This window comes from Notechis scutatus, chromosome 1 (assembly GCF_049901735.1).
Source record: "Notechis scutatus isolate UNSWTSFEM ecotype Mainland chromosome 1, rNotScu1.2, whole genome shotgun sequence".
In the NCBI taxonomy this organism is placed as follows: Eukaryota; Metazoa; Chordata; class Lepidosauria; order Squamata; family Elapidae; genus Notechis; species Notechis scutatus.
Genome location: NC_142009.1, coordinates 319,339,309 through 319,354,920, shown reverse-complemented (window position 1 = coordinate 319,354,920; position 15,612 = coordinate 319,339,309). Strand labels below are relative to the sequence as shown.

At 39.6% G+C, this 15,612-nt stretch overlaps 1 protein-coding gene across 3 annotated transcripts in view; it reads right to left on the bottom strand.

Annotated features, from left to right (window-relative positions):
• Positions 1–15,612, bottom strand: part of MDGA2 (MAM domain containing glycosylphosphatidylinositol anchor 2) — a 584,772-nt gene that overhangs the window by 14,787 nt on the left and 554,373 nt on the right. The gene's annotated exons all lie outside the window — the stretch shown is intronic.

Sequence of the window (15,612 nt, the reverse complement as noted above, 5' to 3'; positions counted from 1 at the left end):
TTTTTCGTCAAAAGATGGCGGTGCCCAGTTGATGCCGGTACCGGCGCGGCGCCCAGCTGATGCCGGTACCGGGCCGCGCATAAAAAAGGTTGGGGACCCCTGATCTAATACATATCGATTTCACAGAAGACAATGTTGAAACAGCAATACGCAACCTAAAACCATCTCTATCTATTGGACCGGACGGAATATGTGCCTACTTCTTAAGAAAGCTATCCTCTGCCATAGCCAAACCTCTAAGCATAATCTTTGAAAAATCTTTCAGAACCAGCTCCTTGCCTAACCTATGGTCACAAGCCACAGTCATCCCCATCTTCAAAAAGGAGACCCAAGCCTAGTTGAAAACTACAGGCCAATCTCCTTATGCTGCGTCACCTGTAAAGTCATGGAATCAATTATTAACCAATCCATCATCCTTCACTTAGAGACAAATAACCTACTCTCCAATAAACAATTTGGTTTCAGGAAAAACTATCCTGTAATCTGCAACTCTTACACTGCAAAAACATATGGACGACACAACTCGACCAGGGCAAAACAATAGACGCAATCTACATAGACTTCTGTAAAGCCTTTGATTCAGTGGTACACGACAAACTACTCCTAAAAATAAAATCCTATGGTATCTCTGGACAACTGAATAACTGGATAGAAGCATTCCTGTCAAACAGACAACAAATGGTCAAAATCGGGAGCGTCCTATCAAATCCAGTACCTGTCAATAGTGGTGTTCCCCAAGGCAGTGTTCTAGGACCAACTCTCTTCATACTCTACATAAACGACCTCTGTGATCATATTAAGAGCAATTGCGTTCTCTTCGCTGATGACGTAAAGCTGTTCAATACCACAGACAATACTGCTACCCTTCAAAAGATCTTGACTATGTATCCGAATGGTCAAACAAATGGCAACTTCAAATCTCAACAAATAAATGCTCTGTCTTACATATTGGCAAAAAAATCAGAAAATAAAATACAAGCTGAATAGTCAAGATCTTGTTGATGACCCAAGCTCTGTAAAGGACCTTGGAATACTCACCTCTAATGATCTAAGTGCTAGAGCACACTGCAACTACATAGCCAAAAGGCATTAAGAGTTGTTAACCTAATCCTACGTAGCTTTTTCTCTGGTAATATCACACTACTAACCAGAGCATACAAAACATTTGCTAGACCAATACTCGAATACAGTTCATCAGTCTGGAATCCACACTACGTATCTGATATTAGCACAATTGAGAAAGTCCAGAAATATTTCACAAGAAGAGTTCTCCACTCCTCTACTCGCTGTAGAATACCTTATGCCACCAGACTTGAAATTCTAGAACTAGAAAACCTTGAATTACGCCATCTTCGGTCTGACTTAAGCATGGTATATAAAATCATACATTGCAATGTCCTACCTGTCAATGAATACTTCAGCTTCAACCATAACAACACAAGAGCACACAATAGATACAAACTCAAAGTAAACCGCACCAAACTTGATTGCAGGAAATACGACTTCAGCAATAGAGTGGTCAATGTCTGGAATACTCTACCCGACTCTGTAGTTTCTTCCCAAACCCCAAAAACTTTAACCTTAGACTGTCTACTATTGACCTCACCCCTTTCCTAAGAGGTCTGTAGGGGCGTGCATAAGCGCACCAACGTGCCTACCGTCCCTGTCCTATTGTTTCTCCTATTCTTTTATTTTTCTTATATGTAACCATTTCATGTATTCACAACTATGTATACATTTATACTTATTATCTTGTAAACAATTGGCAAATCAAATAAATAAATAAATAAATAAAATAAATAAATCAAACAATGAGAGGGGAAAAATATTCACCATACATCAGGGCTGTCAAACTCCCAGCCCGTGGGTCGCATGCATCATGGGCTGGCCATGCCCAACCCGGTTTAGCAAAGGGGGGAAAATGTTGTGATCTGTCACGTGACACTGCCATGACGACGTGAGTTTGATACCCCTGCCATATGTGTTTGGGAGAAGTCATGGTGACACATGATGACATCATCTGTGCCAATAACCAAATCATGCAGATGATGTTAATCATGTTGTGTGCATTGTCATTTGCCCTTCTCCCTGCAAAACACCTATACATTCTACTTCTTTTCCCTCCAGCCAGCTAGTATCGTGCTAAGACTGACTAGCTTTGTCTCAAATTATCTGAAATCCATACCAAGACTTCTCACTAACAACTGAGGGGGCAAACTACTTGAAAGGTATGCTGAAATACAAAATAACCAACATCAAGGGAATGTGCATCAAAAAGTCTACATCAGAGAAATCTTAAATATCAAAGAACAATATCAGAGAGATTTGCGTTTTTTTTTATTACTGTGCATCTGAGTAGAAGATGCTAAAAAAAGGACTGGTGGGTCATCAATACTCCTAGTTTAAAAAAAGAAAACAAAGGCTGAGAATGGATTTTTACCGATTCACGCATTTCAGCTGGAGACAAGCATGGCATATCCGTTCCAGGAAATATTTGGCAATCACTTGTGTATGTTCCTGGCAAATGTAAGACTTTTTAAAATACGTGATCAAAGAAAAAGTGCTTTGGTGAGCAATATAAAGTCCAAAACGATGGTTAAGCAGCAATTTCATTGTATCAAAAAAGTGCTTTGATCAAGAACTCAAATAAAGTGGTTAACACGCTACAAAGCTATTGCTTGACTCTATGGATTTTGAATATAAATCAGTTTCCATCATGAAGAAAATAGATAACAGAAAGGAAAAATATTTGCCAATACTGAATCTTTTTCATCATGCAATTAGTTTTTTGGGTCTATTTATTGTATATCAATCATCAAATTGTTCATGAAACTTATACATAATATCCCTTCTAACTATTTCTTAATTCAACTTTCTTATGACCATTTCACACTGTTGGTCCTCTCCCTCAAGTGTCTATGCTGCTTTCAAAAACAAACAAACAACCAAAACATTCAATATAACAAGCAATAGCGAATTGCTAAGTGTATACCAAGTGACTTTTCTCTGAATACTTGCAATCTATTCACCTTCAATACCTGTGCAAATCAACCCTGATCCACTTTGAACTGGAGAACTACTTGCCTGAAGAGAGTATGATTTAATTTGAATTTGCAATTTGTGCTATTTCAAGATTCAGTTAAAGGAAAAATTTCCCTACAGGCTATAATAGAGGAACAACAAATTGCATGCAGCTGCTTATTTTTTTTTTTTTTAACCAAATGGACTGAATGTAGCAGAGATGATAGACCATTTAGTGGACATAAATCCCATCAAATTTCAGGTTCCAGCCTAATCCTTATTCTGATTTTGAGCCAATATTCAGTAGACTGCACTGAATTTACAGATGGGTTTGCAGGACTAGTGCTGAAGCTTAGCATTGCTCTTGGCTCAAAAGAGAACAAAGTTAAGACTGGTGGCTGGCCTCATTGAAGAAACTGGGAACTGAGAAACTGAACTGAGTCTTGCAACCAGTTCTAGAATGCAAATATCCAAATACTAGATGACCACAAAGAAGCTGAATGATCTATTTCTATTGTTGAAATAGAAAATCTGTATCTACATTGTGTGTGTATGTGCATGTGTGTGCATTTATGTCTTCCTGGAAAATGCCTAGACAAATCCCTGTAGTTTTCTTGGCAAAATTTCAGAAGTGGTTTGCATTGTCTTCTTCCTAGGCTGAGAGAGTGTGACCGTCACCGGCCCATCTGGTTTTGTGCCTAACACAGGACTAGAACTCACACTCCCCTGGTGTCTAGCCTGTTGTTTTAATCACTACACCATCATATATACTGCATTTAATAGATCCCCCCAACCCCAACAAAAAAAAAAAAACCCCCCCCCCCCCCCCCCCCCCCCCCCCCCCCCCCCCCCCCCCCCCCCCCCCCCCCCCCCCCCCCCCCCCCCCCCCCCCCCCCCCCCCCCCCCCCCCCCCCCCCCCCCCCCCCCCCCCCCCCCCCCCCCCCCCCCCCCCCCCCCCCCCCCCCCCCCCCCCCCCCCCCCCCCCCCCCCCCCCCCCCCCCCCCCCCCCCCCCCCCCCCCCCCCCCCCCCCCCCCCCCCCCCCCCCCCCCCCCCCCCCCCCCCCCCCCCCCCCCCCCCCCCCCCCCCCCCCCCCCCCCCCCCCCCCCCCCCCCCCCCCCCCCCCCCCCCCCCCCCCCCCCCCCCCCCCCCCCCCCCCCCCCCCCCCCCCCCCCCCCCCCCCCCCCCCCCCCCCCCCCCCCCCCCCCCCCCCCCCCCCCCCCCCCCCCCCCAACTAATTGTAACTTAAAGTTAATATCCATGAATTAACAGCCCTGCTTCACCTCATAGATGAAGTTAGTGGGAGGGGATCCAATTAATCCAAATGGTGCTGAGGAAATGCACTTTAAACATCCTTAGGGGCATTTTCAGTTTATAATTAGTCTACATCCTATACGGTTGAGTCTAGAAATTTTAAGGACATGAAAGGTGGCAAATTCTTATTGAAATCAAATCCTATTTCTTTTAGTTATGTCTAAGATACATGAATGAAATAAATTAGGACCTCAAGCCAATACACGGGTGATAAATCAACCCCACTAGCCTATTTAAGTGGAGGGAATTAAGGATATTTTTGAGTGATGCAAAATTTCCCCAATGGGATGTTACAATAACCGTTTTCCTAGCAAAACATTGTGCATGCTATTTGTCCATCTAATTTCTATTGTGCGTGTACCCAATTAGTTATTCCCTAGGGTAAGGAAGGAATGTAAAGCTACTTGTCTTTGCAAACAAAAACAGAAACCAACCCACAAACAACAGCAGCAGAAACAGCAAAATGAATACACACATTGTCCCCAACTCCAGAGAGACATGTTAGACAGCCCCAGTTCTGATCGATGCACTTGTAAGAAACTTTGCAGAATCAGGAGTTCCTGGGGAGAAAACTCTACAGACCAATTTGTTAGCAAAACTGTCAATATAATTCTCTTCCCTCTTGCTCTCTTTTTCTGACAAGAAAACTCCAATGCTATAACTCACATATGAGAAATATAACTTGAGGGAAATTGGTTGTTCCAAATCTTGCTGTTACTTACAATAAAGATAATTTAATGAGAGAGTTTTTGGACTGAAGAGAATATGATGAACCACCATTGGACATGATTTTTTTCAAGATGATCCCTTCCGTCTTGACCTCTATCATTACCTGCCTGCTAGAAAGGGAAGGAAGGAAGGAAGGAAGGAAGGAAGGAAGGAAGGAAGGAAGGAAGGAAAGAAAGAAAGAAAGAAAGAAAGAAAGAAAGAAAGAAAGAAAGAAAGAAAGAAAGAAAGAAAGAAAGAAAGAAAGAAAGAAAGAAGATATGCAATGTCCTGGCAAGATTCCCACAAGGAAACTTAATGGGGGAGCTAGCAGGAAGTTGGAAGTTGCTCTTGCTCCCACTGATTTTTTGCCCACTCTTTGTCACTCTTTTTCTCTCTTTAGATAAAAATTTCTCTGAAATGATGACCCAACAGACATGAGTTATCTAATACGCCTTAATATTGAGACTGAGGACTACAAAGAATTCAGTTACTGAGATCAAGAGATTTGAGATGAAATTGCAAGAAGACAGATTTTTTTTTCTCCAGGGAAACAGTGTAAATGGTTGTGCACATCATATAACAAGGTTGTTTAGTTATCTCTGAGGAGAAGATTCTTGTGAATTTTATCTGAACAATGGATTTCTGGGTATTTCACATTCTTTGGGTTGGCACAAACATTTGACGGATATTTTATTTATTTACAATATTATTTATCAATTTTGTATAACACCATAATCACATAATAGATTACCAATAATTAACATAAACATAAAAACATAGCAAAAGCATAACAATTAAAATAGTGTAAAAGTACATAAAACAACTGCAACAATAAGAACCTAACCTATTAAATCTCATATCCTATCTATGGAGCAGTGTCCCTGATATCCACCAGAATTTTCTGGTTGACAAAACCCACCTGCCTCAAGGTCAGAGGTAACGTCATATCTGAAATACAGGTGGGCATATTTTTGAGACAGAAATCTTCCTCCACCCCCATGATGGTCACAGTGATATATGGAAGGTTGATCTTCTCATCTAGAACCAACAGTATTATGACAAAGGACTTATTACATGCCAACCTGGCATTCAGTAGTAACAGGTTGATCTTCTCATCCAGAGCAAGATTATTGATGACAGAGAAGCCAATCTGGCATTCATTAGAAACAGGGAAATTTCTGAGCCTGTTGCAGTGTTGACCAGGTCTAGGAATGACTACAGGGGATCTACTTTCTCTGAGATGGCCCACCCCTTACTCTTAGCCTATCTCTTGAAGCCCATCACCAGCATGATGTCACTGCATGCCTTTCCTACTCCCACTATACTCATCATTCATAACCCTTGCTTACTATTTATTTATTTATTTTTATTTATTTGATTTGTCAATTGCTTACAAGATAATAGGTATAAGTATATACATAGTTATGAATACATGAAATGGGTACATATAAGAAAAATAAAAGAAACAATAGGACAGGGACGGTAGGCACGTTGGTGCACTTATGCATGCCCCCTACAGATCTCTTAGGAAAGGGGTGAGGTCAATACTAGACAGTCTAAGGTTAAAGTTTTTGGGGTTTGGGGAAGAAACTACAGAGTCAGGCAGAGTATTCCAGACATTGACCACTCTGTTGCTGAAGTCGTATTTCCTGCAATCAAGTTTGGTGCAGTTAACCTTGAGTTTGTATCTATTGTGTGCTCTTGTGTTGTTATGGTTGAAGCTGAAGTATTCATTGACAGGTAGGACATTGCAATGTATGATTTTATATACCATACTTAGATCAGACCGAAGACGGCGTAATTCAAGGTTTTCTAGGTCTAGAATTTCAAGTCTAGTGGCATAAGGTATTCTACAATGAATAGAGGAGTGAAGAACTCTTCTTGTGAAATATTTCTGGACTTTTTCAACTGTGCTAATATCAGATACGTAATGTGGGTTCCAGACTGATGAGCTGTATTCAAGTATTGGTCTAGCAAATGTTTTGTATGCTCTAGTTAGTAGTGTGATATTACCAGAGAAAAAGCTACGTAGGATTAGGTTAACAACTCTTAATGCCTTTTTGGCTATGTAGTTACAGTGGGCTCTAGCACTTAGATCATTAGAGATGAGTATTCCAAGGTCCTTGACAGAGTTTGGATCATCAACAAGATCTTGTATTTTATTTTCTGATTTTTTTTGCCAATATATAAGACAGAGCATTTATTTGTTGAGATTTGAAGTTGCCATTTGTTTGACCATTCTGATGCATAGTCAAGATCTTTTTGAAGGGTAGCAGTATTGTCTGTGGTATTGAACACCTTTACATCATCAGCGAAAAGAACGCAGTTGTTCTTAATATGATCACAGAGGTCATTTATGTAGAGTATGAAGAGAGTTGGTCCTAGAACACTGCCTTGGGGGACACCACTATTGACAGGTACAGAATTTAATAGGACACTCCCAATTTTTACCATTTGTTGTCTGTTTGACAGGAATGCTGCTATCCAGTTATGCAGTTGTCCAGAGATACCATAAGATTTTAGTTTTAGGAGTAGTTTGTCGTGTACCACTGAATCAAAGGCTTTACGGAAGTCTATGTAGATTACGTCTATTGCTTTGCCCTGATCGAGTTGTGTAGTCCATATGTTTTTGCAGTGTAATAGTTGCAGATTACATGATAGTTTTTTCCTGAAACCAAATTGTTCATTGGAGAGGAGGTTGTTTGTCTCTAAGTGGAGGATAATGGATTGGTTAATAATTGATTCCATGACTTTACAGGTGACGCAGCATAAAGAGATTGGTCTGTAATTTTCAACTAGGCTGGGGTCTCCCTTTTTGAAGATGGGGATGCCTGTGGATTGTGACCATAGGTTAGGCAAGGAGCTGGTCCTGAAAGATTTTTCAAAGATTATGCATAGAGGTTCGGCTATGGCAGTGGATAGCTTTTTTAAGAAGTAGGCACATATTCCGTCCGGTCCAATAGATAGAGATGGTTTTAGATTGCATAGTGCTTTTTCAACATTGTCTTCTGTAAAATCAATATGTATTAGATCATTGTAGTTGTCTGTGGTTCGGCTAGGAAATACTGGGCATGATCCATTGCTGTTTACAAATACTGAGGCGAAGAATGTGTTAAAGATGTTGGCTTTAATGGTGTCGTCGTTGCAGTCTTTACCATTAGGTCCTATCAGGGGTGGGATGGACCTTGAGTCTTTTAGTTTTTTGTTTACAAAATTGTAAAAAGCGCAGGTGGAATTGGTGCATAGAAGGTTTTCCTCTTGTTTAATGTGATAATTGGTGCATTCAGTCTTTATCTGGTGGCATAAATTTTTGTATCGGCTTTTGAAATTGGCAACGTGACCAGATTTGTTTTTCCGGCAGAGTGATCTCTTTTTGGATTGAAGTTTCCTTATTGTTATGGGTAATCTGTTTTTTGTTTTTTTGTTTTTGTTTTGGGAGTTGTTGTTGGTACATATAGTTTGATGACTCTTTTGACTTCAATTAAAAATATGTTGTAATGGTCTTCAACAGTATTATCCAGTGAATAGAAATTGCCAATCAAGGGATGAGAGATCATTGTCTATAAAATCATAGTTGCCTTTTTTGAAGTTATAATTGGGGATTACGTCATTGTGATGATTTTTGTGTGGGCGTATGTTGAGACAATAGTCAATCATATTGTGGTCACTGCTGGAAAAGGGTTCTTTAGTTTGTATTCCGTAAATTAAATTCAAACTATTGCAGAAGATGAGATCGAGGCAGTTGTTTAGTCTTGTGTTGTTGGTTACTAGTTGTTCCAGTCCCAGATTTGTAACAGCATTGTAGAAGGTTGCATGTATGGGTTCAGTTGTACATTCATTTCGGGTCCAGTCAATATGAGGTAGATTGAAGTCACCAAGAAAGATAAAAGGTGTGGGCAGGATGCTGCCCATGTTAGTAGTGTATTTAGCTTGTTTACATGTTCGATGTCATAATCAGGTGTTCTGTAACATAATAAGAATCCAAATGTGATATTTAAGGATAGTTCACAGATGATGGACTCAGAAAGAGCAAGCTCCTGGGTAACTTGGATGTTTTTTAGATGTAAGGACTTTTTATAGAAGATAGCAACACCACCTCCTCTATGAATTTCATGATCTGATCGGTAAACATGATAGTCTCTTACTGTGGTAATAGAGTCAGGGAGAGATGCGTTGAGCCATGTTTCACAGACAACTATGATGTCGAATTTAGCCATATTTAGTAAGAGGAGAAATTCAGGTATTTTATTTGCAAGGCTTCTTGCATTGAGTAGCTTGCATTTAAGGCCAGCAGTAGTTGGAATTGAGGTAGTTAGGGGCATGCGTGCCTAGTCTTGGGTGATGGTGGATTGGTTGAGGTAGGGTTGTGGTTGAAGGTTAAAGCTGAGTTGCAGGTTGTGTGACTTACTTTTGATACAGTCAGCATGGTAGTCAATGTACAGGTCCTTCTCTCCATTGTCTAGATGTTTTTTGAGTTCAGTGCGGAGTACACAGGAGCGGGCACGTTGCTGTATGGTTAGGTCAGGGCGACAACGGAGGTTCTTATGGTTGGTGTTGGTTTTGGCGAGTGAATTTATAGTGTAAATGAATTTACATTTGCTTGATTCATTTTTGCAAATGACCCTGCAGAAGCGTGGGCCCACAGAGCAATCTCTATTTTTGAGCTCTCAGCCAATGCGGGAAATGTCAAGTATTTCATCAGGGGAGATGCTTGATAATGTCAAGTATTTCATCAAGCTTGATGCTTGATAATCACTGATGATGTTTTGGACAGTTATGATGTCATCATTATCACTGATGTCCTCTAGACCAAATAAGATGGCGTTTGAACGTTTCCGTTCATGCTCAACAGCTTCTCTGATGAGGATTGGGATATCATTATTTGTCTGGCTTATGTTTTTTTGTGCATTGGGTTGTGGATTGGGTTGTGGTTGTTGGGTAGAGATGTGGTTTGTAGCTATTGGATGTTCAGGTTTTTGCATTGTGTCTTTATTTTCAAGGTTGGATAATCTTTCTTTTAAGGCGTCCAGGGATGCTACTATGGTGTCAAGGGATGTTATTCGTGTTTCAATGGTATCAACTCTTTCCAACAGATCCAGTTTGGGTCTGCATGATTTGCAGAGATATGGAAACTAATTGGATGATTCTAGGTATCGAATCATTTGCTCGGGTAATCCCAAGCAGTCATGATGAGCGTATTTGTTACATAGAGAACATTTGATGGAGTTTTCATTATCCTTTAGAGTTTTGTAGCATTTAAGGCATGTGCAGGAGTCTTGTGGTTCATTGGTGGGTCTCCTCCTGGTCTCCTGGTATGGTTGAAGGCCACACCTGACCTCACAAGTAAGCCAAAAGCAAACTGACACTAGCATCTAACAGCTTCTGCCCAGCATTGAGCAGTACCTAGCCCACCAAGGTTATTACCAATCCCTTTCTGATCACTTAAGCTTCTTCCTCTGTTTATCCCTCACAATCACTCTTGCCAGGCAGAACAAACAAGAGGGGGAAAAAACAATCTGTCAACCACTCAACCTCAACCACAGCCCTCTTCACTCAAGAATAGATAAACATTCCCAACCTCCTGCAAAATTAATTCACATCACAAAGCTAATTTCTGTGTTTTGTCTTCAAGGTTAAGTGATGTAACAGCGGGGCTGCATCAAGCCACAATGCATCACAACAGAAGCTGATTTTAATCTTTGACTATCCCATAATAAAAGTTCTGGGAAGATGATATAACAGCTCAAAATATCTGTTGTCTCTTGTGGGTCAGCATATGGCAGCTGCTGGAAACAGATAAAAATTCCCAGAATTGGGAGAGTTCATTCTAGGAAGAAGTAATCCTAAAGATATCCCTGTCACATGTCAACTGCTCAGTGGCAAAAATTTTCCCAGCATATGCTCACCAGTATATACAGGATGCAGGTTTACCTGGGACAAACCCAGGATTGCCATGTTGATAAATCTTTCTAAAATCCACACCCAGAGCATGAAGTTTGAAATCCCTCAATTCTAAAAGGAGATTTTCAAAATGTGGACAACTCTCCTGTTAAGAAATTTGTATCTCACTGCCATTATTTGTGATTAGGAGCCTGCAGTTTGTAGAAATTGAAGAACTACAGATTTTGAAAGCATGCATATGACATCAAGCCCAATGACTTGGCCAGTGCAGGAATTCAAATGAAATCTGAACATCAATGATAAAGAAACACCCACTATTTCTCTAGGGAATTGGTTCCAGGATTAACAATTCTTACTCATTATGCTTGGAAAGTGAGAAGGGAGTCATAGGGCTTCTTTGGTTGGGTAGAGTGTCATTTCCAGAAAGAGTTCTGTGGTCTTTGGCTCTAAATGACATTTGCTGCCAAAGATCAGAGGACTCCCTTGGTTACATCACAGGCCCTTAATAAACTTTCCTTCGTCATTTGCAGCTCAAGGTTTGAGCACTTGAAGTTCTATCCTGAACAATTGCAAGTGATCCAAACCTTCCGCAAACAAATTTTTGGGTGGGAAAGGTATGGATGGAGGGCAGAGGAAAAAGAACCAGAAAAGGAAACTTGGACCTAAATCAGTATAGCGTGTATTCTATTAAAGGGAGTTTTAAGAATTGAGCTGAAAAAAACCAATTTATTCTAAAGGGAAGCAAATGTGAGGATTTCTTTTCTTCTTTTTCTTCTCCTCTTCCTTTTCTGAAGCAGCATTTCCCCACCCCACCTCCTTTCCTTTCTTCTTCTTTTGTTAGCTATAGGGAACATCCTTTTAATCATAAGCTGAAACTTTCATCAGCTCGGTTCAGAAGCAGCTTTTATGTTTTCTGATTTACATAGCTATGCATGTCCCTCGGTTGATTTCTCTTTTCTGGTGTTCCAGCAGGGATGGTTAGAATACCACTGTAATAGAGGTCTGTCCATGTTTCCGCTCATTTAGGACACAGATTCTAGTTGAATAGTTCTTAAGCATCAAAAATTTGGGACCTGGGTGGATTCTGCACAGCTTGGCTTCAGCTGTTAGAGATGATGTAGAGGAAGCAAGGCGGAGGGCGGGGGGAATCTGAAAAGTCCCTGACTATAGAGGAATCTCAGGAAGCAATGTCCAGCTCATAATGGTACTCTGGAAATGGAGCTCAGCATATAGATTGATGGATGAATTCTATTTTTAATCCATTCCCTCCTACCAATGCTCTTTTTGAGCTGCACCAATTTGCATTTTAAAATGGATAATATGACCTTGAGCAATAGTCCTGATTTTTGAAACTGATCTGCATTTTGTTCCCAGACTGACAAAAAGCAGTATTTCAGTCAGGATTCTCATTCAAGCAAAGGGCCAGCAACTGAACTGCAGGAGAACTGTATGGACACAAAGAAGCATATCTTTGTGATTTATTTCTCAAGCGAGTTTACAATATAAAGAGGCAGGATTTTGTTAGTACTTCCTAATGGTATCGGTAGGTAATTTTAATGACTTTGAATGTCAGAGTCCTCTAGAGGTCTCCTTTCAGATAAATATGAATGAATAGGTGGATAAAAATGCCAAAGCCACTCTAAACATCTGGCTGACTGTGTGACAAATCATCATAATAATTTAATTCTGTTCTACATAGCTTGATTGAAAAAAGGCTCATTTTTGGGGGAACCATCAAAAACATTTGGCAATTTATGAATACTTCAATAAAGGGTTGGCAAACAAAGCCAATGGCTATTGGAGAAGGAGTTAGGGGAAGTTGAAATTAAATGTGGTATTTTTTTCCCAAGGTGACTCATTATAACCTTTACTCTTTATACTATCAATGGTTCCACTGATAGCGGTTTTGAACAAGACAAACTGTGGTTTGATGAATTGGCAAAAAAAGAGTAAAAAAAATTCACATTTACTTTACATGGATAACTTACAACCTTTTGGAAGAATGAAGGCGGAATTGGATTCCTTGCTAAAAAGCACAAAAGAATTCAGCAAATATTGGAATGCAATTTGGCATTGACATAATCAAAAAGGCAGGCAAAATCGAAGAAGGTGATGGATCATAACTTGATAATAAAGATATGATAAAGGCAGTAGGACCAAAAGAAGGCTACAAATGTTTGGGAGTTTTATAAACTTTTGACTTATTACTGAGCTAAGTCAAAGAAAGTACTTCTGCCTGATATATTAAACAACTCTGAAAATTTTTGAAATAAACCTAAATTCTGGAAACATCAATAAAGCTACCTGGGTAGTCCCATTATATGATATACAGCAGGAACAGTTGATTGAATCCAGATGGAAGTTAATAACTTGGAGCAGAAAATAAGAAAACTAAAATAAAATGGTCTTCACCCCAAAAGCAACATAGATTGGCTATATTTGCCAAGAGCCAAGGGACCGATGATTCCTATAGGTGCAACAAACTGTGGAGAAAGAAAAAACATGACTAGAATGGCTATATAAAGAAAAGCAAAGAAACATTATTGAAGGAAGTCAATCAAGGAAGAGTTTTAAAAACAACAAAGGTGAAGGGCAAATATAGAAAAGAAGCAATAGAAAACCAATTTGTTAATTGGAAGAACAAGCCATTGCATGGTCAATACTTGAAGATATAGAAGGAAATGCTGATAAAAATCCCACATGGATCTGATTCAGATCAGGCCTGTTAAAGAAAGAAACTGAAGGCATTATTTTAGCAGCTCAAGAACAAACTCTGCCGACTAATTCCATGAAGGCAAGAATTCATAATGTAACAAACAATTTCTTATCTTTGTGGTGAAACTGATGAAACAAATGGCCATTTGATCAGTGGCTGCAGCAAAATTTCACAAATTGATAATAAGCAGTGTGATGACCAAGTTACCGATATTATTCATTGGAAAGTTTGCCAGAGATTTGGATTTGAATGTAGCAAGAACTAATGGGACCATCAAGTTTAGAAAGTTTTGGAAAATGAGCGGGATTTTGAAATACAAATGGAAAGGCACTTTGCTCATAACCTGCCTGATAACGACAGTCACTGAAAAGAAGAAAATCTGATTCATAACTGTATCTGGTGATGTCAGAGTTGAGAAAAAGCAAACCCAAAGAATTATGAAATACTGGGACTTGCAAATTGAAATTGAATGCTTATGGAAAAAGAAATCAGTTGTTATACCAAACATGATTGGTGCCCTTGGAGCTATAACTATAGGGCTCCCTCAATATTTGCAAATTCTGAATTTGTCATACCTGAACACCCTAATATTACAAAGAAATGTCCAACTTTGAATTAGCTGTATCCTCAGATGGTATTTAATAATTGTTAGGACCTTGGTAGGACTTGCATTATTACATTTCCACCTGTCCTTGACTGTGAATCTAATAGCTTACCCCAACAACAACAACGACAACAACAATAATAATATTAATAAGGTGAATATAAATGCCAAATGCAGTCTCAACCTCTGGCTGTCTGGGCAACCAACCATAATGTATACTGGTAGTCCTTAATTTAATCATCAGTTAATAAATTACCTCAGAAAGGGTGTTTTATAGATTGTATACAGTATGTCTGTAGAGATTCTCAGTTAGTATTCCAAAGATGCTTTTTTTTTTTTGCCGGATTAATGAGAAGGTAAAGATCTTGTGGGATTTTTGAATACAGACAGATCATCATTTGGGACACAATACGCCAGATTGTCAAAAACTGAAGTGTACAATTTATTGATATTGCTGTGGCAGGAGATGCCAGAGTCGAAGAAAAAGAACTTGAAAAAAAATCACAAAATATCATGACCTGGCCATCGAAACTATGCAGTTATAGATGAAACATGTAACAGTGATATCTATCGTCACTGGGGCACTTGGTACCATGTCCAAGAATTTTACAAAATACATCAAGAAATTGCAGCTTCCTGCAATAACACCAGAGGAACTGCAAAAAAAGCTGTGCTACTTGGAACATCGTACATTTTAAGAAGAAACCCGTATCAACCATTAGCGCCAGTCAATTATATGATACATGAGTTTCAAGTTTAATGAATAAAAGAGATAATAATAACAACAACAATAACAATAATAGCAGTAACAGAATCTGCTGTATATGTGTGTCTAATTAACATTCTCTCAGAGAGAGAGAGAAAAAATGATGAGAGAGAAAAATGATGTTAAAAAGTAAGAGAAAAAAAGAATGCTAAAGATGCTGCAATTACTGGAGATATTCCCAGTGGATATTTCCAAGTCAGTCCAGGCAGTGACAGTGAGACTGTCTGCCGCTCCTATCATTATCTGCCTTATTTTGAATGAGTGTTTTGCTCCAACTTTCTGAACTCTGGCTGCTGGCACAGAAATGTTACTTGGATGGATTACTTATCACTCCTGTTTTGAAAGATCTAGTTTTGGTAGGTGAACCTTGGTCAAGGCCTGATAGTGCTTAACTGCGAGAGGGTAAGGAGAAGCTCATTTAGACTGCATTTAGTGTATATTTACTCAGTTGGTATGTCTCAGATCTATATACACATATGGCCTTAAGTTTACACCTTTCTGAAAGTGGCAACACTTTGCAACTCAGATAATGCATTGAAATATATTCCTATTAGGGAATGGGTGAACAAAAATGCTTTACATTT